The sequence below is a fragment of the Struthio camelus genome, chromosome 6 (genome assembly GCF_040807025.1).
Source record: "Struthio camelus isolate bStrCam1 chromosome 6, bStrCam1.hap1, whole genome shotgun sequence".
Taxonomy (NCBI): domain Eukaryota; kingdom Metazoa; phylum Chordata; class Aves; order Struthioniformes; family Struthionidae; genus Struthio; species Struthio camelus.
This window is the reverse complement of record NC_090947.1, coordinates 11,356,422-11,382,143: the sequence shown is the minus strand read 5'-3', so window position 1 is coordinate 11,382,143 and position 25,722 is coordinate 11,356,422. Positions and strand designations below refer to the sequence as shown.

General features: G+C 51.7%; 1 long non-coding RNA gene across 21 annotated transcripts in view; it reads right to left on the bottom strand.

Moving 5' to 3' along the window:
* Positions 1–25,722, bottom strand: part of LOC104148264 (uncharacterized) — a 175,544-nt gene that overhangs the window by 21,739 nt on the left and 128,083 nt on the right. Inside the window, exon 1 of one of the 21 annotated variants that reach the window (XR_011141838.1) lies at positions 509–684. The exons of the other annotated variants lie outside the window; for them this stretch is intronic. This is a non-coding gene — a long non-coding RNA (uncharacterized lncRNA). Of the gene's footprint in view, positions 1–508; positions 685–25,722 lie in introns of those variants that run through there. 21 annotated transcript variants of the gene reach the window in all.

The window sequence follows — 25,722 nt, the reverse complement described above, 5'->3', positions numbered from 1 at the left end:
AGCTATAGAGTCAATATTAAGGCATTAAAACTGCAATGAAGGCATATTAATGCTTAAAACTTCATTGTTGGCAGTAGAATTGCCACAACGGACATATTTTATAACTCTAAGAATACTTAGGCTTTATGACTGCTTCTTTGTTGAGTGCCTTGCACTTAATGTAGTTTTCCACTTTAAATAAAAAAAACCCTCAAGATCTTAAAAAAAAACGGGGGGGGGGGGGGAGAAAATTGCTGATTCTAAGCATTCATTTTTAAAATAATGCAAACTGCTGATTCCAATTGTTCAGATTTAGAAAAACGCAAACTTATTTAACTCCATGCTTCCTGCATCCTTATTAGCCGCTCCCGGCTTCTCCGCGGCGCCGGCTGGCGAGGGTAAGGCTGCTCTCAAGCATCTCGCAAAGATTATGGAGCAAGCCATGCACATCTAAAGACATTATTAATACAACGCCTGTTTTCAGAGGAAGAAAAATGAATCGAGCCGCCGCAGGTTTTGTGATACTTACTGATCCAGGGGCATTTCTAGCGAGCTTCTTTCACCCGGCGCCAGGGGCCGCGCCGCCAGCACGCGGGGCCCGAGCGGCGGCGGGACTTCCCGGCGCGGAGCCGGGGACGCGCGCGGCTGGGAGGCGGGGGCGAAGCCCCACAAAGGCGACGAGCGCGCCAGGCCTCGCGCCTTCCCCTTCCGCCTTTCGAAGCCCCAAGGCGCAGCTTGCCTACGTGGGGGCGCGCACCTGCGTGCCTGCGCGCCTCCCCGCTCGCCTGCGGCCAGCACAGTCCCCTGCGGGAGAGAGACAAAAAAAAAGAAGGGTCCCGGGGTCTGAGCAGTGGCTCCCACCACCTTCGTAATCGCAGCAAAGCACAGGCGTGCGAAAAAGCGAATGCGTGCGGCTCTGAAGACCTGAGAGGTCCCAAAACACGCGTTTCCAGCGCTTGAGCCGTTTCGCCCCCCTAACCAGCAAACCGCGGGAGCGAGCGAGCCAGCGCGCGAGGGCTCCCCAAACACCGCAGAAGGAGAGGCCGCACAGAGCTGTCCCCGGGCGGTGGAGATCGGGGCAAACCCCCGAAGCCCTCCGGCGGCCGCGCCGGGCCGCGTCCCCGGGCTTTGGGCAGAGCGCCGGCCTTTCCCCGAAAACCCCCCGGGACGAGTCCCGCGGCAAACCAGCGGGTCCAAGCCTGCCTCCCGGCCCTCCGCAAGCGCCTCGAGTTTTCCCTGTTCTCGTAAACTTATGCTGCACATATGCAGCGCTTGTTTTCCTCTCCGAATAAAATAGCAAATCCGCAGCACTTCTCTGTCTAATGAAACCGAACATATTTAGAGCATATGTGAGCTTAGTTCTTTGCGTAAAGAACCATTTGTGGTTAACGAAGAAAGTATTCATGGTTTCACTGCTAATTGTAGGGCGGTCTGAGTTTTCTTTATGGGAAAATAAAAAGGTAGCTCTGCAATTGTAAGCACACAATAGAAGTATGGCTTTTCCCTTTTTTTTTTTTTGCTGAGTTTTGATGCTGTTTAGTAACCAGATCAGTCTGTGAAGCGCTCTGCCGGCAAGCAGAGAGATACCATTGATAATTCCTACGTGGCTGTACATCAGCTAAAAAAACATATGTTTCTTCTAATTATTACTCTTATTGCACATGGAAAGATGTGATCTTTTTCCCACTTGAAGTCAATGGGAGGTTTGCCATTTATTTTAATCTAGCGAGATCTGCCCGTTGCCAAAGGGGGCCGAACGCTCTCAAGTCGACTAATGGGCCGGATGGAAGGCACACATAGCGGCGCGCCCGTTACCATCGGGGTCTCGCTACATCTCTGACGGACGGCCCTTCCTCTCGTGCCCTCTCGCCCTTTCCCCGCTCCTGGCCTCCGAGACGTTATCTCCTGTGAGCCGCAAACCACTCAGGAGAAATTTCAGGAAGGCTACTAGGTGATTTACTTAAAAAAAAAAAACAAACAAAAAAGGCATTATTTTTAACCGCTGTGTTTCAACATACTGCCCTGCGGCAGGCATCTACCCTCTACGGATTCTGGAGTATTTTACCAGCCCGCTTATTTCTAGTCAACACGAGTTGTTGCTTCGGATTTTATTTTAATTCCCTGGAAAGCTCTGCTGTACCCTGCCCTCCAAAATACCCCAAACCTAGCTTTAGCTTCTAAAGACACGCAACAGGTTTTTGTTTGTGCCGGAACAGGGCATCGCCCTGAGACAGACGCCGCGGGCGGCTCACACCGCTTTAAAGGCTTCTTCAGCCGCTCGCCAGGGCGGCAACCTGCTGCCGGGCAGCGAGCGCCCGAGCCCGGGCCGGGGGGCCCGAGGGCGCTGGGCGAAGCGCCCCGGGCGCGCGCGAGTTTGCACGCGCGGGCAACGGCTTCGTCGCTAACGGCCGCGCGTTTCGGGGGGGCGGAAGCCACCCGGCTGCTTGCAAAAAGCACTCGAGAGAGGGACGCAGCCGGGAGCGAGCCCTCCTGCCCCACGCGCTGCAAGGCAGGCTCGGCTCCACCGACCAAACAACCTGCAGCGGACGTGCTGCGTTTCGGTGGCTTCACGTGCATAAATACTGGCTGAGCCTCTGGGCTTGATTGTGCAGCCTCCACGTCAATTCGTCCCGCTGCTCCCGGCGGAAAGCGAGGGCGACCGCGGGCCGAGCTCCCGGCTGCGCCACCGTTTCGGTACGCGTGCTGAAATAGCCTGCGCGAGGCTATTAAGAAACTAAATTACATCCTTGATGTCCACTGGTTTCCCGAGCGCCGGTTTTGTTTACAGGATGGGTAAATGCCAGCGGCTCCCATAAAGTAAGAATAGAAACCCCTCCATTACTGCGAGGCCGTGCCACGGCGGGAGGGGAGGTCACCGCCGGCCAGCCCAACGGCGTCTCAGCCTTCGAGGACGCTTTCTGATGCGGCCGGCGGTCCCCCAGGCGCCCCTTTACGCAGAGGATTTCGGACATGCCCTTCCCTCCTCTCCCGCGCTGGGCAGCCCGCACCCAGCCGGAGGCGCCTGGCGCCCCCCACGTCCCAGCGGGCCCGAGGGCCGCGGCGAGCCCCTCCGCCAGGAGTTGGCAGAGGCTGCAGAGAGCCGAGCATGGATGGGCTGGTCCCAGGTCCCGCCTGCTCCTCATCCCCGGCTTTGCCGGAGCAGGGCCACGGGACGCAGCCAGCCGCTCAGCGGCTGCTGGAGCTAAAAGAGGCGAGCAGCGCTCAGGGCGAGCTCAGGAAACCAGCCTCGCAGGTTATTTAGGGCTGGCTATTGCAGGTTTCGTCCTTTCGTCCTCGGCTCTGATGTGGCCTGATGGCGAGAGCAGCCAGCGGTGAGCGAGGGCCGCGAGGTTGTACCCACCAGGCTAAACTAATTTGCGGTGGCAGGGCGGTCGGCAGCTTCACCGGAAAGCTGAACTATTATCTGCCACCCGGCCGCCCAGAGGAGCGGCGCTGCTGGTGCCCGTGGGACGCGTCACTTGTGCTGACCCTTCGGCGCCGCGCAGCACGGACACGCGGCCCTGCTCGTGCGGCCTGCCGGACCAGGCCGGCTCAGCCCATTTCTAGCGCCAGTGAAAATAAATCGGCCCAGGAAGGGCCCCCGCAGCCCTCGCACGGGCAGAGGACAACCCGCCCGCCGCTGGGAGGGCTGGCGAGCCCCCGAGCGCTCGGCCCTCGCTCCTCCTCCAGAGCAGGTCCGGCCCCTGCTGCTCCAGGCCTCCAGCACATCCAGTTTTTCTGTCCCATCCCGCTTTCGCCCTCCCAGCAAATTTCATTAGCATGTTCCTACTGCTTATGTCAAGGTAAGCAGCCAAGGCATTAAAGCAGCCTGGTCTCACTCAGGTGCGACACTTGAAAAGCTGGGGGAGCGGCCACCCCCTCCCGCAGCGCCTCCCCGGGAAGCGCGCTGCGCCGCCCTCTCCTCGCTCCCCCACCGCCTCACGGGTCTTGCGCCGGGCCCGTCCCCTCCTGCTCAGCTAATAAATTTCCCACAGGGCATCGTGAGGAATGGACTGAATTTCATTTCTTCAGAGAAACCATTTACTGAATAAGGAAATTAGATTAGTCTGGTACCAACTGCCTTTGGTAAACCCACGCTACGTTTTACTGCATTTACCATCTACCCTTCGATGCTATTTCTGGAAAAAATGTGTTCTGTATTATTTGACCTGTGTACCCGCTAGCAGATTTGCAGTTACCTGGATTATTTACGTCCCCTTCCCCTGTTTCTCTTAACCGCAGGTGTAGCTATTTTTTCTTCCCCCAGGCAAGGAGTCTGAGCGCAGCGAGTTGTGCGTCCCTGCTCCACCACGGGTTTCGGGATCACCGTTCCCACGTGGCGCCACCTGTTTGCTCCCGCTCCCCACCTCCCCTCCCGCACATCACATCCCCGTCTTCAGGGAAAACCGGGGCGATTGCTTTAGGGCCACTCCAAAGTTGCCTCTAATCCTCGGTGCATGCTGCCCTTCTTTTTTTCTCCCTTTGTTTTCTTTTCCCTCATTCTGATAAAGAATTGATCGTGATTTGTTTTACTTTTCGTTGCCAGGCCTAGCGCAGCGGCTGCAGGTGAGGCGACTCTTGCTCCGTGCGTGACGCTCTGCAGAAGGCAGCGGCTCCTGAACCCGGAGCGACCCAAAGAGCTTTACTTCCGCCGCTGTCCTCTGCGAATAAAATAATAAAGATGTCCTTGCCAGGTTTAACGGTTGCTTCAGAAACGCAAAGCCCCTATTTTTTTTGGAGACAGCTGCTGTCTGTCTGATCAAGCAACAGGCCTTTGCGGCAAACCAAACTAAAAAGGGATGCGGCAGCTTCACCTCCGAGCGCCTCCCGCCACCGCCAACCCCACGCGCGCCGCTGAGCAGGAGCCGCGGCCCAGCTCCTGGGAGCGCGCGGCCAGGCCCCGGCCGAGGGGGCCGGTCCCCGGGGCGGCCAAGGCCCGGCCTGCCGAGCCGCCGGGGACTGCTGAAATCCAGCGTGCTAGCGAACCGGGTTGAAGATGTCGCCGTGTGACCCGTAATTGGCCGCTTATGTTCTGCCCCATTCACAAAACCGTACGGCCACGTGCGAGACAATAGGCCCCTTTGCTTGCCAAAAGCAGAAATCGTTTCTATTGAAACGCGCTTGACAGAAACGTAAATAAATAAAGGTCCACTGAGACGGGAACGCTGAAGGAAAGGCTAATTCCTGAAACCTGTCAATCGGACGTCAGATTAAATTTGTGGAGTAGCGAGGAACATAAACAAGTGGAGGAGAAGACTGTGATTAATGAAAATCAACTAACTGTGGGGAGGGGGGCTCTTGCCAGCCCAACGATAAAACTGCGGGACCGGACCCTTGCTCTGGGCAGGGCAGGCAGCTGGGGACGGAAAGGCGGCCGGAGGCCGGGCCGGCTCCCGCTCCGCGGCCGGGCGAGCAACGGCATTTCAGGGCGGCGCAGGGAGGAGGGGGCTCCGAGGGCTCCCAGCGCGGACGGCCGCCCTGGGGCTCCCGCCGCCGCCGGGGCCGGACGCAGACGTGCTCGGCGCCCAGAGGTGCCCCAGCGCCGGGCGCTCCCCTCCCGGCGACCCCGAGCTGCCTCGGTGCGAGGTAGCCGGGCTCGCGGGGGCCGCGACCGCAACTCTCCGCAATAGCAGTCGGGCTCCCCCCAACTATCCCGTGCCTATAATTAGATTTCCTAGCCTTAATATGTTGGATTAAACACCTACCTTTGGGAGGGGAGGAAAACAGTGCGCTTTGTTTTTTTTTCCGCTGCGAGCAAGCAATTTGCTGCACGCTGTAATTTGTCTGCACGCTGTCCTTTTTTTGGGGACACATGTAATTTTACTTTGATGAATGACACACATTAGCGATAGCCCTGCTCGCCGAGCGGGCCGGGCAAGGAGACGCTGACAGGCTGTGGGACACTCACAAAGAAACTTTGTCAGCAACCACAAGAGCTGCGGCCGGTCCAAGGAAAATAAGCCGGGAGAAGCGGGTGACGGGGGACCTCGCTGGCGACAGGTTAATACAGACAGGCTGCCGATGGTGCCAGCGGCGGGAGGGCGCAGGGGTGAGGCGCGCGACCGAGCCTCCCGGTAAAACCCGGGAAGGTCGAAGCGGGCCGGTAAACGCAGCCAAGGCAGGAAGGCGAGCGGCTGTGACGGAGCAGCCTCCCCACGGGGCGGCCCGCTCCCGGGCCTCTCCGTCCCCCCGCAGGCGGCCAAAGGCCCCCCGGCCGCCCCTCCTCTGCCAAGGGCCAGTGACGGTGGCAGGAGCCGCAAGGGGCTGTTTGCCGTTCAGCCTGCCAGGGAAATCGTGGTTTCCCTCCAAGCCCTGGAGAAGCAACTGGCAGTGGGGAGAGACCTTATGGCACACAATAATGTTTGGAAAACATTTCTTTTAAACCCCGGGGAAGGGAAGACTAAACATCGAGCTTTTCCGCCAATCTCCGCTGAACGGTCAGGTTGGGGTTGCCCCACAGCGGCGTGCCGCGCCGGCACGTCCTCGCGGCACCGAAGGGGAACTCAAACGCAGGCAGCGTTATTCATCTCACGCCTTTTTGTCTGCCCGATGGCTGGAAACGCGCAGGGAGGAAAACAGATATCCGTGGCTGCAGGGGGCTCGCCAGCCCCGCTCGTCGGGGCCGCAGCGACGAGCCAACGCCAGCAAGGGCCGCGGCCTCCCGAGCGGCGACGACCCTCTCCCCCCGGGTTTCAGAAAGCCCCGGCCGCCCTGCTCGGCGCTGGCGCAGAGCCGGGGCCGCCGGGCAGCACCCCGCGCCAGGGGCCTCCAGCGCCTCGCCGGCCGCACCGCATACGCAGCGCCGGAGGTGCCGGCCCGAAGGCACGGGGAAGGGATAAGGCAGGGACCGAAACCCGGGCAGCCAGCCCCGCTCGTCGGGGCCGCAGCGACGAGCCAACGCCAGCACCGCAGGCCGCTCAGCCGGAGGGAGGAGGCGAGCTGAAGCCAGCGGGGGAGAAGCAACGCGAAAGGCGCGTGGCTTTTATCTCCGCAGCCCGACGAGAGATAAGGGGCTCGTTGCACGGGACCTGGGCAGAGGCGTAAGCGGGAGAGGGCTGAGGCCACGGCGGGCTCGTGACATGGGTGTTTATGAGCCAAGAGTTTTGCGATCTAGGCAGCAAAACACAAAAACCGCTAGGCATTCACTAAATCTGGTTGATATCATTCGCTCCCCCTCAGGCAAGAAGAAAAACAGCTCTTTGAGACAGGACCCGTCTACGCAGCCAAACATAACACTGTTCCCCGTGCGAAACTTTGCCTGCAAAGATTAAAACATCCTGTTGTTTCCGAAGCCCGCTGCAATCCCCCCCGTGCCCGCCGGGAAGGGTCGGTCATGCCCCGTCACTGCCGGGCGACGTGTTCAGATGTCTCTGGAGGGGCTTGGGGACGGGAGGGAGGGTGGAGCAGGTGCCCGCTCACCGCCCTGAGCCAGCACGGGGCGCTCTGCGAGGGGCGGTCCGCCCTCCGCCGACCACCCGCACGCGGCATTAAAGGGCCATTTCGGATATCAGGGGCGCACAAACTTTTTTTCCGGTGTAGAGAGAAAACCAAAACCAAGATAACGTCCACCAGCAGATGCGTTTCGCTACTGCTCAGAGGACCCTGCAGTGGCAACAGCACAGCGGTCCCCCAACCCGATGATCTCCTGCGAAGCTCGGCCCAAGTTTTTATTCTTATTTCGACTTTGCATTTGAATACCTCGACACCGCATCTCTTAGGCCCTTCCTCAGAAAAATTCACTTTTAAAAAGCTTTCAAGCCCTGCTACTGAAAACCCTATGCACACCAGTAAATAAACAGAGGAAGGGGGAACGAAGGGTTCAGTATCTCCCGGGGTCGCTGAGTTCAGGTTCGTCCCAAACACCGTGCACGAGATCTGCCACCTTGAGACAAGAAGCTGCCAGCAGGAGTTTTAACCGGTTGACAGTCAAGCAAGCCTTTCGATGCAAATCAAACTAGGCCAGCCACCGGAGACCAGGCTGCTACGAACGCTCGCATGTTTCGACTTCATCTCGTGACCAGGCTCTCCGGGTAAAATCCCGTCCTTCCTGAACCTCGTGACAAACGCTCCTATCGACTGTCGCGTGGACTGGGCTCGGCACGAGGACGCCGGTGCACGGGCTCGCTACCAGGCGTCCCCACGGGACCGCGCTGACAACGGTGTGCGACACAAAGGAACAATTTCCAAAGAAGCAGAGTAAATCACACCGGTTTTCTACCCTCTCCGCCTATTCTTAATTGTCTGTCTGAATAAAAGGGTTGCAGTGAGGAGCCGGGAGTCCAGCCCGAGGGCTGTCAGGCTTTACCCGCTCCACGCCGAGGTGCGATTCCCCTCTGCCCCGGGGAACGCGAGGGAGCGCTGATACGGACAGGCCCCTTATCTCTCTTGCTTCCTTCCTTTGAACTTCTTGGTGTTCCTGAATGCAGGAATACGATAAGGTGCTCTGCAACCCCCCCGTCCTCACGGCAGGGTGGCGTTAGACTTCTTAGCACTGCCAATATTTAGACATTTAACAGCAGCCCGGGAGCCGCTGTGCGTGGCTTTTGTGAATGGCGAGAAGTGCTCAGAGTCAATGGGAATAAAAGCGTTGTGCGAGCGCTGGATGAGAAAGCAGGAGAAGTCCCATATTGTTGCCGAGTCCCTAAAACATCTATCTGGATAACGCAATTGTATTTAAGAATGAGAAATAGAGGGCAAAGATTATTTTGAAGTGCGAAATTAACAGACTCTTCACCTCCTGCCAGGAGAAAACTTTCAAGGCTTCGAGGAATAAAGAAAAGGACTCAAGGACCTGAGCCACCTGAGATCTGCCGCCGAAGACCTTGAAGCGAGCATGTAGGAACTCGACACCACCCGTGAGGAAGGGGAACGCTGAATCCCTTCGCAAAACGCCAAAACGCCATTGATTGTAAAGACAGTAAGAGGAGAAGCTCACGGCGGGTGGGAAAGAACTGGAGCTGCAGAGGTGCCTGCCCGTGCAGCTCGCAGGGTGCGCGAGCCTCCGGATCGGGACCGGGGGTTCCCTCGAGCTTGGGTGCTCGGGTGCCTCGGCAAGGAGTTAGGGACAAGTGGAAAATAAATGCTTGTGGGTCTGCGCCATTTAACTCGGTAACAGGATAGCTGGTAAACGCACGAGTAACCTAGCCCAAACTCCCTCAAAAATCCGAATGCAAGAGTTGCCGTCCCTGACCCTGCCACGGAGCATTTTTAGCATGCCTGGCCCCTAGGCCCTCAAACCTGCTCGTTTGCCCCTAAGTTCGCTCCTGTTGACCTCAATGAACGTTCAAGCAAACTGCGTTCGACAGCAACATCGCAACGGTCTCAAAAATCCCACTGCTCATGGCGAAACCTTTCCAAACAAGCATGCCTCGGATGCCTAGAGAATCGTTCAGACTTCACAACAGCTCCTCAGCAGGTATCACCGGATTAATCTTTTCTTGCATAAAATTTGGCCCTCATACCAAACTCTGCAAAGAGAAAAAGCCTCAAGGGACAAGTACGTGACTGCAAGATATGATGTTCAGCTTGCTTATGCATGCAATGAGGCTGAAAGTAAAGGTAAGTTGAAGCAACCGAGAGAGAAAATTAAAATAAAATAAAGACAAGAGCTGGCTTATTTCCGTTGTTCAGTGCATTCGGGGATTTCTTTTTTTCTTCAAGAAATACGTGACTTGGGTTAAAAGAAGTGAACATAACAGATCAATACAAATCTGTCGGTTATAAGATGTAGATTTTGCAGTGCCTGCAAAAGGATGCTGAAAAAGGTCAAGCTGGGAAGAGTTGGCTGACACGAGTTTGGCTGCTACACAGAGGCTATTTTTCGTCAAAAGTGGGATGCGTGAAAGGTAAAGCTATGGCTGAGAAGATGACGCCACGGGATGGTAGCTAGAAGGTCGTGCTTCTCAGGGTGACCAGAAATAGGGAAGGATCCAAAGCCCACTGAAGCCAGTGGAAAGACACCCTCTAATTCCAGTGGTCTATGAACCAAGCACACATGGATTTGGCTAGAAAAATATTGTATTTAGCAGTGCTGTGTAATGGAGTAACTCAAAGCAAGCAATTGATGGCAACGGACCTTGAGGTTTTACGGGACAATGGCATTTCAGCTTAAGAAATGGAGCGCAAAGATCACCGTCAAGAGTGGATTTGACAGACACCATTTCACAAAACTAATTAGAAAAAGGAGGAAGGTAGGAGAATGACAGATGCCTTTTAAGATAATAGGAAACCTGTCTCTTTAAATGTGCTTGTTTTTTTCAATACAGACCAGGCAGGGCTATAATCAGAGCAGCAGCGGGTCGGATTTAGGTTCGGTACAGTATAATTCCATTGCAGGGACCATCCAAGAATACTTTGGCAAGCTCAAATATATTGAAATTGCCTTGGCTAGTGGCTTGCAAAATGGCTGTGGAAAGTCAAGATAATTAGAGCATTGTGAAGAGGAGAGGCAGTAAAATAAAGGGTAGAAGACAAAAAAAGACAAGCAAATAAAAAAAGGATTACAGACACGAAGGAAGTTACAGAATGGGATAATTTAAAGGAGAAAGGCGTACGTAACAGATTGGAACGGTGTAATTTGTACAGGAGGAAAAGGACAAGCACAAAGTAAAAAACAAAAACAAAAACCCAACTCTGCAACAAATTTAGATTAATAAATGAATCTAAAAGCACGAAGAAAAAATGCAGCTGGGAGTGACACAAGGTTTCCGAACAGTTTAAAATTAGAAATTGAGGAAGTAGTGCTACAGAAGAAAGTTGCTGCTTTTGGAAGCAACCTGTTAAGCCGATCCTCGCACATTTGGCCTGGCAGAGAGTAGGACAATCCAGGTAATGAAAACATCAGTTATGCAAAACGGAAGATCTTTTGCTGCAGAAGAAGCACCGCGATCAATATTAGCAATCCTGACCCCCATCCAGCAAAGTGCTTGAATCTGTGCCTAAAACACGTGCATGCTGCAGACCCATCAACCCCTGCAATTACATGCTTATGAATCCTGCTTAGTCCCACTGTGTGTATATCCTGTGTTACCAGAAACCTGAGATGAACATACTTTGTAAAAAACTCAAGCCAACAGGAATTTTGCCAGCAACTACAGTGGGAAAAGTACTGTAGGCATCTATTTTATAAAAAATAGACGCGGCACTAAAAGCAGCGCACTGACGACATCCTCCTGGTGCTCCCGAGCTTAAGAATTGTTCTTCCTCCTCTACAAAAGGAAATCATGTATTCATACTGTACTTCTATATAAGAGAATTAGCTTTCAACTCTGGCATGTGTTTGCCATTTAACCTTTAGTTTCATAGTCCTGGTTTTAACTTGCTATTTCTTTTGTGCTGAAGTAGCCAACAAAATGTATTTGCATAGGCTTTTGGGTCTACCCAAACACAGTAATAAAGATTTTTTTCTCCTACACGAGCAAAATTATACATACACATATCACACATACATGATATTTACATGTATACATACGGTAGGGCACACACGTGTATATAATCACCCCCGAAAGTCCAGTTTTCCACAGAGGAAGGAACTTTTATGATTAATGAGTAGCATTATTGCGCATAATGTCATGATCAATTGTCAAAGCAAAAACAATAAAGAGTTTTTGAGAGCTGAACATTGCACAGTCCTCAGGAAGCAGAAGAGACCGAGGAAAATGCTAGAAAGAGTGGAACTGGACGGACATTGCCTGGCAGTGTTTTCAAAAAACCTAACCTTGCCCCAGCCACTTTCCAAATCCCCCTTGAACGGGTCCATGAGTTTGCTCATCATTTGAGATGAAACACAGCTCCCTGCAGACATGTGGCAGCCCACTGACTCCTTCCCCCATCTCCCACTGATGTAGCTCCTCTTCTACGTGTATACGTACACACTGGGTAACCGGCTTTTCTTTTAGGCTAGCGAGCCTGATCCCTAGCTGCTGTAAACCGACTGTTTCACTAACGGCCAAGCAGCATCGCTATATCCTAGGCGGGCTTTGGGTCTTGCAGACTGCTTTTGGTCACTGGCTGAAACGGGTGTAGGTGAGGGGGACCTGAACACGTTCCTCCTCGCGCCAGCCTTCCTGGGCATTTGTACGAGCAGTCACAAAGCTTCTGTTTGCCAATATTAACCTTTGCACTAAAGGATTGGTAAGGAAACTGCAAGTCAAAATCTTCATATTGTGTAACGTATGTGATCTGTCTTCTAAAACTAGAAGACCGAAGCTGCCCTCTCATCAGGAATTAGATGCTGATAGGATTACTATTGCGTTAGGTAGAGAACATTTATGGAGTAGAAGAATCTCGCACCTCTGGGATATAAGACAGCCACTAACTTATAGAGGTTGAGGAACATTAATTTCAAACTTGGCATTACTAAATTTCCTGCACCTTCCTCTAAATGAGATCGTTCTCACCACTGACAGAGGCGGGATATACCAGACAGGCTGATGGTCTTCTCAGCTTGGAAATTTCTCTTTTTTTTTCTGATCTTACTCTCATTTTCTAGTCGAAGAGAGTGAGAAAGCATCAAAACAAAGACCTTCCCTCAAGACTGACCCCGTGGCCTCCCCGCGGTCACCCCCCCAACGTCCAATGCAGCGACGTCTGCCCAAGGGACGGCATCCCTGCCGTGGGGCGGCTGCGGCCCCGGCTATTCGGTAGCTGTTTCCTTTCACAGGCTACGACAGGCACAGGAACATGGGGAAATGTTTCTCACCTCCCACCACGGCAGGGTTAGCCTGTGCTGAAATCTTAATGTGTTACCAGGGAGGACAATGAAAATTTCATTGGACAGCTGTTCCCCTCCTTCCTCGCGACCGACTTGTTTCTGGTCCTCCTGCAACCTCCCACTGCCTGCGCCGGCGGGCTCAGGGGTCCCGCGATGAAACGTTTTAACATGCAACGTTTAAAAAAAAAACCACTACCTGAAAACGCCTGCATATGCAACTTACCAACCTAACAAAATTTCTCCCCGTTTCCTTTTCATCATCGTAGATGTGCTTCATTATTAACTTTTCATGTGACAACTGTTTGTGCATTAAAAATGCTTCACAAAACATAAATATTGGAAGTGAAGACTTATAACAGCTCATATTATTGGGTTCAGCCTTTTAAACGATGGTGATGAGAAACTGGAACACAAAATAGAAAGGTCTGTTCTCACCATCCTATCCCCGTTTTTGTTTCTTCAATTAAACCATTGCTTTTAGCTCTTCATTTTTATCAGTATTATATAAAACTAGGACAGGGTAAATGAAAATTTATAATTTATAAACAATCTGGGGAAAAAAAATCACTGAATTATTTATGGCACTTTTGAAATATGTGTTTGTTACTTGTACAAAAATTAGTTGTTAGGTCTTAATCACAGTGGTGCCACAAATATGTTGGAAATCAGGACTCACAAACCTGCTTGTTTGGAGAGAAAAAAAATTCTGTAACTCTACCTACAATTGGAAAACCAAAACCAAACTGATTCTGAATGGTCTAGTTAAACAAGTGCCAATTATTGAATAATTCTCTGACCTAAACAGAAAGTTATTGTATATGGAGAGACTTTTTTTTTCCAGAGAGTGCTTTATACCAGATGCCCTTTCAAATTGTTTTGAATTCTCTGTAGACAGTAGATAACTAAACCTACAGACTGTAGTAATGGCAAAAAGGAAGCAATCAAGTTGGCCACTTCTAGTTAAGAGTCATGGAAAAGGCATCTGGTCTATATGAATTGCAGACTATAAGAACTTTGACAGTTCATAGACCAGACTTAATTTATTAAACTAAGTTTCTAATATAAACAGTAATTCGTTTCAGGCAGTGACACTGAAGGTCTGGATTATGTGAATAAAATATAGAGACCTCCATCGGCTTCCTGAAAAAAGGGTGGCTTTGCCGTGCAGAAAGAAAACGATCGAGGGTGCCTTCGTAGCAGATGTCCCCGACGTGACCGTGTCGCACTGGCCCTGTCAGCCCTTGCGAGTGAGGCTCAGCACCTGGGGCCCTGTCCCATCGCAACAGTGTGGGTGTCATCGGTAAATGCCTTGAGGCTGCGCACTCAATGTGTCTCCAGAAAGACAGTTATTTTAGAATAAACTAGGGAACAAGATCTACCTGCACAGCAGCCGCGCATGAAGCTCCTCCAGCAGAGCATGAAATGCTCGAAGTGAAGTGACTTGGACCAGGTGTCCTCTGTGCGCAGGCACGCGCTCCTGGGAAGTCATTCCTCAATGGCAGTGCAATGTAAGGCCCGATAATGGATCAGTAAATATTCCCATGAAAATTGAATAGCAGCGCACCAAATTAGACAACTAACTGGCTATCCCTACTCAAGTACGGTTATACTGTCACGACAGCTTCGACCTGACTGCCCAACGCTTGGCGGCAGGCTGGCGGAGTTAGGCCAAACAGAGCACAGGTCCCACCGAGCTGCTGCGCGCTCTCACGACTGATGTTAGCGCCTTCCTCGGCCAAACTCAGACCACGGCGAGAATCTCTGCCAGGATGGGGGGAGTCTCCGTGGGAGCAGCAAAGGGGCAGCCAAGTCGACCTAGGGGCTCAGAGGAATAAATGGACAAGAATGGGATGATGGGATGGACAAGATGATGGGATGCCCCATCATCTCTTCTGCTGTTTGGGAAATACCGTGTCTGTGATTTTCTCGGGGCCTGAGCGAGCGCGTGCCAGAGCATCTGCCTACGCAGGCACTGTACGCGCTCAGCGTACGATGTACCAGAGACCTTCACCGCGTTTGCTCAGCCCCGACTTCGGGCACAGCCTGGCGGAGCCTGGATCAGGAGGCCGAGTCTGATGTCAGCAAGTGTTTATCTTTAAGCACTTAAGTAATTCAGGTGAATGCAACAGGACTATTTCACTGCTTAAAATTAGGTAGGTACCTAAACAATTTCCTGGATCAAATTTTACATTCTTCTCAAGTTTCAAGCACTGGCTTTGCCACAGCTTTGACCAAAAGTTTGGTCATAACTTAGACATCGCACACAACTATTTCTTTATGTCATCAACCCTGGGCAAAGACTGAGTATGAAAAACTGGTTAGCGCTCTTTTCCCCTCAAGAAAGTTACAGAAATGAGTGATTAAACAAAAGCATTTGGCTTCCTTCACTATAGCAATGTCTCTCATAGGCACTGGCCAGTCCGTTTGCTGCTGGTGGGAAAAATGAACCAACCTTCCTGGTGGCAGAGGTGTGAAAGGGATCGCACAGCCTCCTCGTGAAAAGCTGATGCCAAGCCCCGCATTGCCAAGCACTCTGGCAAGCAGCAAAAGGTAGGTTTTGTGATGCACTTTGCTAAGACCGAGCCCCTGCTGCATTGCCAAACCGAGTTAATTGCCTGATCCCATATTTCATTCGACTGAGAACGACCGCGGATGTGAGACAACACAGGGTCTATAAAATCATTAATTGAATTACTATTGTGGAATAAGTAGCGCATCAATTTGAATTCACCATCATCCCCCTCCTCTTCTCCCCCTTTTTTTAGAGACCAATCCTACTGTTGATACGTGCATATCTTGGGAAGGAGGCTCAATAAATAGATGTGCTATTCTAGCTAAACAAATTTATTTTTCCAGCTGTTCTTCTACTGAATTAGTAAATTGTAATGTTGACTTCAGACTAGCTTCCCCATAAAATATATGCTGGCCTGTATATTATATTGGCACTCCTTTTGCAACATCACATTAAGGGCTGATCCAATCCGTATCCAAATCAATAGGCATCTTCGCATTGACTTCAGTGAGCTTTGGACCCGAGTGCCGTATCGGTTCAACGTATTTTCTATGTTTCATCACTGGATTGTTAGCAAAGTATTCGCGCCCTGTCTCTTTACTTGGCTTTCTAGGAGGCTCCAGGGCAACGCTGGGAGGTACGTGCGGACCCAGAGTCCTGCGCCTAAGCCTGTGAGCGCACCTTGCGCCGTGCTTGTCCACGTGCGCGTCGTTGCTCCGGCATTTATTGAGCATTGCGCAGCTGGGAACGTCAGCACAGGAGCTTCTGTCCAGCCGCGATAAAGCAACGTTTCGTCAGCCGCTGCCTCCGCGTTCAAACGTTCTCAAACCCCTTTGCCTGTTCTGCAGGTGTGATTTGCCGTTGCTTGGTGTTTTTTCCGCTCCACCCAAACCAACGCTCGGTAAGTAGCGGCGTCACCAGGCCGCAACAGCAACGTCTGCAATCGCCATGTGGCGCTCCCTTTACGTTAATACAAATTAACTCCGGGCTTTTCAATACACAGGAAATTTCAAGGCACAGGAAATTCCAGACGTTCCCTACGGAAAGGACGATTTTAAAGCCAACACCGTGCTTCCCCTGGCACGCGCCAAGCAAAGCTGAGCGCGGCAGGGCCGGGGCGAGGGCGAGCTCCTTCGGGGACCGGCTGACACCAGGCGCGTTTCTGAGCAGAGCCGAGGTGTCAGCTCTGATAAACCAGCATTTTCCTGTAAAAATTATACTAGCAAACGCCCATCTAGTACCGCTTTACAACAGCGCTGCAGACAGTGAGAACCGGGACAGCTTGTTAAAGCTCCTACCCTGAGGAGGTTACCATTTAAGACGACTTGAGAGCAGTAAACGAGAAAGAAAATGTTTGTCGACGCTGCTCCTCCCAACCCAGGAGGAAAAGCGAATCTGTCCGCCGTAGCGCTGATAAACGAACGCGGCCGTGCACCTCTGAACGTTTAACTTTTTTGAAAGCCTGGGACTCTCCAGCATCAACTGAACCAGCTGTAATAGTATAAAAAAATCAAGTCTAATCAAAAAAAAGGTAATCCAGTCTTAAAAAGTAAATCAAAGCCTAAAACCAGAAGCGCTCGGGCGAGGAGAGGAACGCCAACGCTACCTTTGTATCACCTAATAAATAACAGCGATAACGAACGCCTGAGACGTGGCTCGCCCTGCGGCGTTTGGCGGCGCGCGAGGGTGCCGGGGGCTGCCGCAGCGGCCCGCTCCCCGGCGCGCGCCGCGAATACCAGCGATGCCACGACGAGGGCAGCACCGCCCAGCCGCCCAGCCTATTGCAAGGGCCTTTCACAAGGTCACGGTGCTTTGCTGCCCCGGGAAGGGAGGCGGCTCCCGGCGGGCTGCGCGTTCAGCTACGGCTGCAAGAGGGGCGACGGCAGAGAGGCGCGCGAACCAGAAAAGCACAGCTCTGCCTACCTTGTTCTCTGTGGTAAAGTTAAAGCCAAACAAAAATCGGAACAAAACTTAAAAAGCAACAAACGTAGAACAGAAAACATGCTTTTAATGTCCTGATGCGAAAGGGATCTTATACCATTTCAACATCCATTAGGCAACGAATTTTGCATGTTCCCTCACGAAGAGTGAGCATTTCCAATGGCTTTTGCTTAAATTAAAATGACAGGTTACCACTGCACAGTGTTGTTAATCTTTTCCTAAAAGCCTAATGTTACTACTTAGTAGTTTACTAATAAATCGGAGGAAAGATGTAACGTCAGTTTGGTTTAGATAGAGATGGATGGCTTTTCCGTATTTGCAAAGTTGTAAAACAGGTACTGTCACAGCATTCAGCAAAAGGAGTAATAATTTGCGTCGGAGCCGTATCCCTTTCTGCCCTAAGGCCACGGCGCATTACACTATTCACGCAGTCAGCAACAATTCAGTACTCTGTCGGATGTACCCTGCTAGTAACCGGCCTCCAGCTGCCTTCCCTGTATCAAGGATGGCTGCTGATTTTCAGATGATTTCCTTTACTTTGATCCCACTTTTCCCGATTTGAACCTTTCTTTCCCCTGAAGATACGCTGGTCTTAACCTCTTAGGATTATTATTATTATTATTATTATTTTCTCCACACACATCACTGCTGCCGTCTCTCTGCGCCTGTGTTTTGCTGCCGAGGTCCCTCCGGCTCGTGGATTTACTGCTCTGGGTGCTGTACACGTGCGTTGACATTGGTAGCCAGGGCGTAACCACATCCTTCCCTTTTGCACCGTGGTTACAGGAGGGGGTGCACCTTGGCCGGCACATCCAGAGAGGCCGGGAAGCCGAGGAGGGCTTGACCAGCTTTATCTTTACTGCCCGCTAGTTTTATTTTACTGCCCAGGAGACGGCTGACAGGATTGAAAGCACGCAGAGCCCCACGTGCAAAGGGGATTGCGTCTGCCCTGCGCAGGCATTTGCTTGCAGGTTTGTCTTTAGGCGTCCCCAAAATCCGGGGTCACCGATAATCCCCCAAAGCTGCATTGCAGCCCCGGCTGCCCCGCTCTGGCCACCCTTTGGGCAAAACCCTTTGGGCTGCCGCACTCGCCCTTCTGGGAGTGTTTTTGCAAACGACTCCTTCGCTTCGCTCGCGGGGTAGGTGACACCGTCCTTTTTTCCGAAGCGCGATGCCTCGCAGGAGAGAAAAGCCACGAGCGGAGCAGAAAACCCCTGCTGCCGCCGTCGCACCGGCAGCGAGCGCAGCTGCTGCATGCCAAGCCCCAGCGGCCCGGTTTGCACCTCTGTCGCCAGATCCCAGCTATAACTTTCAGTGCCTCCAAATTAGTGCTTCCTGGTCATTTTTACCCCTCTGTATTAACTTAATAGCTTTGCTGACGAGCAGAAGCAACTACAAGCATCCAGGAGCCCAAATTAAATGACTATTTTCATTTAAACCGTAATTCAGAATTTTGTTCCTGTGAACTATGCGTTTTTTACTGCACAATAGATGGCAGTAGAGAAAAAAGGCTGAGACTAAAGAATTTATAGTTTGGAATATGCAGCTGATTTTTCTCCCCCCCCCCCCCCAAATCACCATACCGTATTTGTTGCTTTCTTCTCAACAGAGAGCTTTCCTAGAAAAGGCAGTCTGGTGCGGATGAGGCTAGATGAAATAAAAGATTCATGTATGAATAATTAACATATTGGAGGCCTCACTTGAACTTGTTGCCTTACCCAGATGAATGAGTTAACATGTTTGAGATTATTATAAAGAGGGACTATTCTGCTCCGGTAGATCAAATCAACTGAAAATTATGAAGTATTGCTGCATATATAAATACATGCTCGGGACTTAAAAATAACCCTTCTGCTAAGTGTAGCTATGCCCGAGTTCAGCTGCGCTGACAGTAGCAGCGACGAGATAAGATTTGGCATGAGTCACTCGCTTTGACTTTTGCACTGAGATGAGATGCATGCCAGGGAACTTGCTTTACACGGGGCAGCCGCCGCTCGCGCCGGCACTTCTCACCTCCCCGGCTGTTGCTCGGTGGGGACAAGCGGGGTCGAGCCAGGCAGGAGCACCCCGAGCTGCAGTGCCACCCTGCCAAGCGCCCGCTGCGTAAATATTTGGGGCTTGCCGGCTCGGTCCCTGTTTCCGAGAGCCCCGCGACTCCCCGTACGGCTGCCACGGGCTCTGGGGCTTTTGCTTTCACGTGCAAATACCGCTGCCCGCACAGGTTTGCCCCATTCCCCCTAATTCGCCCCAAGAGCAGCTCTAGCCCTAACGTCCCTCCAGCAAAATTTGCATCAAGCACAGATTAAAACAAACAAAAAACCAAAAAACCCGCACAGGTCCTGCGGACAGCGCAGAAACGCCCGGCTTGCAAAGACGAGGGGCAGGAGGAGCTTCGCCGCCGGCCCGGGGCGACGTCCTGCCGGCCGCGGCACCCTTGCAGGGCCAGGCGAGGGAAGGCAGGGCAAAGCCTGCTACGGAGTCGCCTGGCTGCAAAAAAATCAACCCGAGACATCCGCACTGAGAAGAAAGCGCTCCTCAACTGCAAATATTCATGGCTTACCATATTCTTTTTAATTTAGCAAATGCTTTCCGTGACGGCCTATTTCTTTGAAAGCTAATCGCTGCAAAACGGAGCCTTCCTTGTAAATCGACATCAAACTTGCCCTAACCACGGGAGGGGGAGAGAATTTCTTTATAAACTTTAATTCTTACCTCGGCTCTACTGATTTTTAATTGTGCCTAATAACGGTGAAAACCAAGATGGGAAAAACGCAGGAGATTAAACTCACCGCAAAGAAATTGCTAGATTTCCTATCTGCAAGCGTGCAGCGGCTTTCCTGCGCGCGCATATCTCGCTATACCCCGCAGCCCTAGTAATAAAACAAGGCTGGCAAAGCAAAGCTCTGCTAGACGAAGCCGTGCGGAGGCAGGCGACGCGGAGGCAAACCGAGGACGCAGGCTCGCACCAAGACGCGAGGAACCCGCTTCCTCAAAAAGGTTCACCGGGGATGTTTGGACGTACGAAGAGTCCGACCAGACAGTGGACGCGACCCCTACGCTGCCGATCTCCCAGGTATCGATGAGAGGAAATCCTACCATTAGGAGAAAAAACGACCACGGCGAGAAGAGCGGTCCTTACGCCCGGCGTTTTTGGTGCCGCACCCCCCCGGCAGGCCGCGCGAGCAGGATCTGCGGGGAAACGCGAGCGACCGGAAAGAGCAAGGCGATTTTGCTCGGCTCCCGCGGCACGGCGCTGGCGACGGGTCCCCGCTCCGCACGCTCGCTCTTCCGGAGTACGCAACCTGACCGCGTCCAGCGTGCCTGGAAACCGCAAAGAGACCACAGGGAGGTATTCTGAAGACGTTTCTGCGTGCTACCTCTCGGCTGTGCAGCGCTGTCAAGTAAAATGCCTTTTTTCTTAAGTCGCCGTATAAACGTAGACCAGACGTAACAGGGCACAGGATTTGTGTGCAAAACGGCCCGATTTCCACGCGCACCTCGGTCTGGTTATCCAAACGCCGTGCTTGGGTGGGTGCTTGCTGATTACACTCTCCTGTGTAGCACATAGTTAAGGAATCCGGTAAGAAAACCTTCACCTGCTAACAATATTTTTTCACTTAGGTCTGTTCCTAAAGCTTATTGTCACATCAAATCCCATCACAGAAAATAAGGAAATGTTAAAATTAAGAACTAATGTTCACATGAAAGAACTTTTTTTTTACTATTTCCTTCAGCAAACCAATGAATGTTTAACAGTCGAAATTGCTTTGAAACAGCAATAAATTATTTCATGCATACATGCCAAATATTAAAACCAGAAGGTTCCTTAAAATGAAGTCACTGGTACCGAAAATCATGTTTGCCTTTGTTAATTATCTACTTGTTTATTAGCCTAGTTGCACTGAAGAGCTGCTGATATCCCAGAGTTCAGGATTTGGGAGCTGTTCACAGGATGTAATAACACAGTTTTATTGGGTGCTTGTTGAGAAAGCGTTTTTGGTTGTTTGCGCTTACGCAGTAAAACGGCCGTTTCCCTGAACCCTCGGGTGCCCGGGCAGGTCGCTCGCGCGGGCTCCCGTCCCGCCGCTCGCCCCAGGGCCGCACCAGGCCACTGGGGAAGTTTTTTTTTCATTAGTAAGTCGTGCACCCTCTGCATAGCAGGCTGCTCCAGCCCGCAGCGTCTTCCTGGAGGAGGAAAAAAACCAGTGGCGCAGAGCCGGGGCGTATATTTTTGTTTACCGACTCAATTTTATCGCTGTGACTCGGGACTTACATCCTCCGACTTCACCTCCTGGGATCAGGGCAGGGCATGAGAGTCAACATCCTTTCAGGAAAAAAAACTTCCCGTTCTAGCAACGGGCAGGGAAAGGCTTGGAAACCGCAGGTACAACACCGACGCCTCCAAATGCTACCAGTTAAAAAGACCACGCGGTTTGCAGTCCAGCCTAACCGCTTTCTCAACGCTTGCTGCGGTCGATGCTGCTGCGTGCCTTCCCAGGGGCCCGCGCCGGCGGGCTCCGTGCGCGGCCGCCGACCCCGCGGGCCGCCGAGCCGATAATAGCAGAGCGCTCCCGCTGCGACGGCGAAGGCTGCGTCAGCGTTTCCGTACCAAACCCCTAGTTGGGGGATTTTTAAACGTGACCATAAAGCTTTGCTCTGGGCTTTAAATGTGGCTTTGAACCAAAGGCTCAGCCAAAGCCTGTTTTCCCCAGGCTTAGGTCCCCTGACAGATCAGCGTGGCCTTTCTTAAAGCGATACCGGCACGAAGCGCTTCTCCCTTCGCAAAGCTTTTCCCATTTATTCAGCCGAGACGCGCTGGATCTCAAAGCTGCCGCTCGGCCCCGCCATCGCGCCGGCCGCTCGTCCCAGCCCCACGCGGGTGCGCGGGCGTCCCACCGCCCGAGGCCGACGGGCGGCCGCTGCCTGTCCCTGCCTGGCACTTGGGTTTTAAAAGCCCGAGACATGCTTGGAAGCCCAACTTTTTCTTCTGCTGTTCAAAACCAACAGAAATTTAATACAGCCTCTGAAAAGCCCAATTCAGACAACCCCCCGGGGAACGACGATCACGCGGGACCGACGCCGGTGCCTTTGGAGGCAACGCAGGTCCCACGCTGCCACCCCGGTGCAAGGTGCTCGCTCCCTCGCTGCGGGACGGCAACTAAGCCATAGCTGACTAATAGGTGTAGAGACAGGCTTTTAGGAAGAGATGATCATTTTTTGGGTACACGTGGCAGATGGGAGTGTTAACGCACAGTGACAGGAGCTAACCTGATTGTATTACAATGCGGTAGCTCCACAGCTAATGCCCATCAGCACTGTGGGCCATTTACTTTATCATAAAATAAAATTAATTGAGTGAAAATAAATTGCGGAGGGAGACAGAAGAATTTCAGACCGTATACAGGAAACACACGATAGCTCGAGTCCCCCGTGACACTTATCTTCATTAGGGAGGAAACAATTATTATTAATTCTCTCTTTAAAAATAAATACCCTGAAACCTGCAACAAAATTTACCGCCTGGGCCACGGATGCTGATATAAGCTAAACGAGCACTAAAATTTCATTTTCTTTGAGGAAGGACTTTCAGACTCAGCAAACCACTATGGCAGACATAAGGCAGATCAGTCCTTGTCACCTGCGCTGGGTTTCCGTCCAAACAAGCGGTCAGCAGGTCAGGGGCCCGCTCCCCCCTCTGCCCGGCGCGGGGGCCGAGAGCGGCGCCGAGCTGCGCAGGTGAGCACCGAAGCGGCTGCCGGCCAGGGCCCTCGGCTGCTATAATTAGATCACGTTGCGATATTTCTAATGGAAAATGTTTATTTGCGTGTATATGTGCATTGGCCAAGCATAGCGAAGTAATGGCATTGAGGCTTATTGATAATATAGTTATAATTCCATGTAATGACCAGCTAAGCAAAATGATACAACCATCTCCCCTTCATCTATTATGTTCTCATCCATAGAGACTTCTCAGTTAAGGGCTGTTTATTTCTGCAGCGAGACATAGACCAGATATGCAGAATGGAAACCCTCCTATTAGGACCTCTCTAGTATACTTTTTTCCTTTCCCAAGTCATTTAATGGCATGTAATTTTGCGGCTCGGCTTTTGCTTTGCTGCCGAGAAGCAAGAGGCAGAGATTTACCAGTGGCCACCTCTACAGAGTGAGACATAACACGCGTCACCTGGTCCTGCCGGGGGAACAAAACCTCTCTAAACTTTCAAGGAGTCAGGATTACTCAGGAGAAGCATTTATTTATTTTCTTAAAGGTCAGGCTGAATTTGTCAGGAGAGGATTTCCATGTGCTTTAGTGATGGCTTTCCAGAAATCAGCACTACTTAGAGTTTCCCTGAAAAAGAAGTAGGCCAACACATTTTAAAAAAAAAAAAAGCACAACACACACACACACAAGCCAGGCCACTCAAGCCTGGCTTTTGCAGATTGGCTTTAAAATTCTTGTCTAGTCAAAGCAAACCACATAGGTGACTTCTCCATCCTCCAAGCAGCAGCTATGGGTCCGGCTGCCCTGCCTGTCTCGCACATCAATGCACATCTGCAATTCTCTACTTACAACCACTGCACCAAATCCCTCCTAATGCTTCTCCTTAACTGGCAACAGGAATTAAATTAGTTGTCACCAATAGATGAAGCATCCAACTTGGCCATTACAGGGCTGGGTAACAATAAATCTCTGAGGTACTGAGTGGTAACGAGGGACCCTTTACACTTAAGGTTTTACTTCTTTATTGAAGACTTCATATACCTTTTATGTTATGAGTTTGTTCCCAGCTTTCAGATACCTGTACCGCTCAAGATTCATTAGATATATTTAAGAGAAAGAGCCTTATATGAGAGGCTTTCATGCCCTGCAACCAGGTGAACACGCTGTTGTATAGAGGAAAGCCTAGCCTGGAAGAGCTAGCAGAAAATGCAAAAATCAAGTCCTCCCACGGCCCATTCCTCGCTCTTCTGTGCGGCCTTAAGGGCTTCCCAGGCCTGTGTTTCTCAGGGTAAATTACTCAGCCTTCCTGCACCTTCTTCCCTATTTGTAGGGTAGGAAAACCATCAAGCATGCGGCTATCAAGCATGTGGCCGGCAGGTCTAAAGTACACTCTTGCAATGACTCCAGGCAGAGAGTGCCCTTTGGATCAAGTTAGATCCTCCTGCAGTTTATCAGCGTACTGGCCAGTCCCCATGCGGGTAACGGCCGTGGGACTATGCCGTCCTGGGTACAAGCAGCAAAAGGTAACAGCTTGGCGGCGACGGTAGCACTGCAGTCTTCAGGCATCATTCTGGACATGCAGGAAGACAGATAAGATGCAAGGGATGTGGTTTAATTAGGCCACAACTTTATTAAGTTAACTCATCTGGGATCTATCCAGTGCAGTTCCTTCGCTAATCACTGCCACATGGCGGTGGGTTGCCATCAGCCCTCCTCCTCTCCGCAGCTGGTAACCAGCCCTGCGCTGGGGCTCTGCCACCCATCTCATACACCAGAGCTAGGCAGCGATGTTATAAGGGAAGCGGCCCCCGGAAGAGGCACCATCGCAAAGCTCCACCTACGGCTGGTCCAATGCCAGAGCAAAACGCCTCCGTTTGCTTGCATAGGGTGAGTGGGGGACTCTGCGTGTCTCGCTTGGACACTGACTCTGGTGCCAAGGAAACACAAGACACTACCAATACGGAGTGGCGGCGCGCTGAGATAAGTGACCCCAAAGACACAAGACAGAGGAGAATTAGAGTCACGTCCTGGAATCTAATTTTTAAAAATTATTTTGACTCTGAAAGAAGAATGCAACAGCAAACATCTATTTTAGTGGGGGAGATGCGTTTCAGAGCGAGAAAGGAGCTAGATTTCTTCCAACTACCGTCCTTAGCACCACACAGCAGCCAACTTTTTTTCTTTTTTCTTGACAAAAGGCAGACTACCTTTCTGCATTAGAGCATTTAAATGACTTTAATTACCCAGTTGTGCGCATTTGGGGCAGAAAAAGACACAAGCCTGAATGCAGAACAGACATCATGCTGCATTGCCAAGCTCAGCGCTGGTTACAGAACTGCAGCAGGTAACGTTCTCCTTGTGCATGCACTCACAGTACGTCGTGCAACAAACGTTACAGTGAAGCAGTGGCGCTTGAACTTGGATGCAAAACTATTGCCTGTGCATGGGCCAGGAGCGGCCAGTTTTTCATCCCACTCGAAGCGCTGAGAATTCCATTTTCCTGGCCAAAAGTCAAAGCAAAAAAGCATCCTCCAAGAGGCGGTTCTCGGTTGGACACAAGGCTCGGCAAACGCTGCGCAGAACTGATGGTCGCCCAGTGAACGCCCATATGCAGCAGATGTCCAGAGAGCTTCCCAATGATGATCTGACCAACATAGCTCACCTTACTGGTGTGCATAATCTGTTGCACAACTTTGTTGCTATATGCTCCTTGCTCTGAAAGGGGCAACATTGGAGCCTGTGGCACCTCGCTGCAGTGAGTGCTGGTTATCTTGCTGGTGATACTCTGTGTAAAGGAAGATGAGTGGGAATCATAGGCCTCTGAAAAGGTCCATCTCTCAACAGTGGAATTTTGAA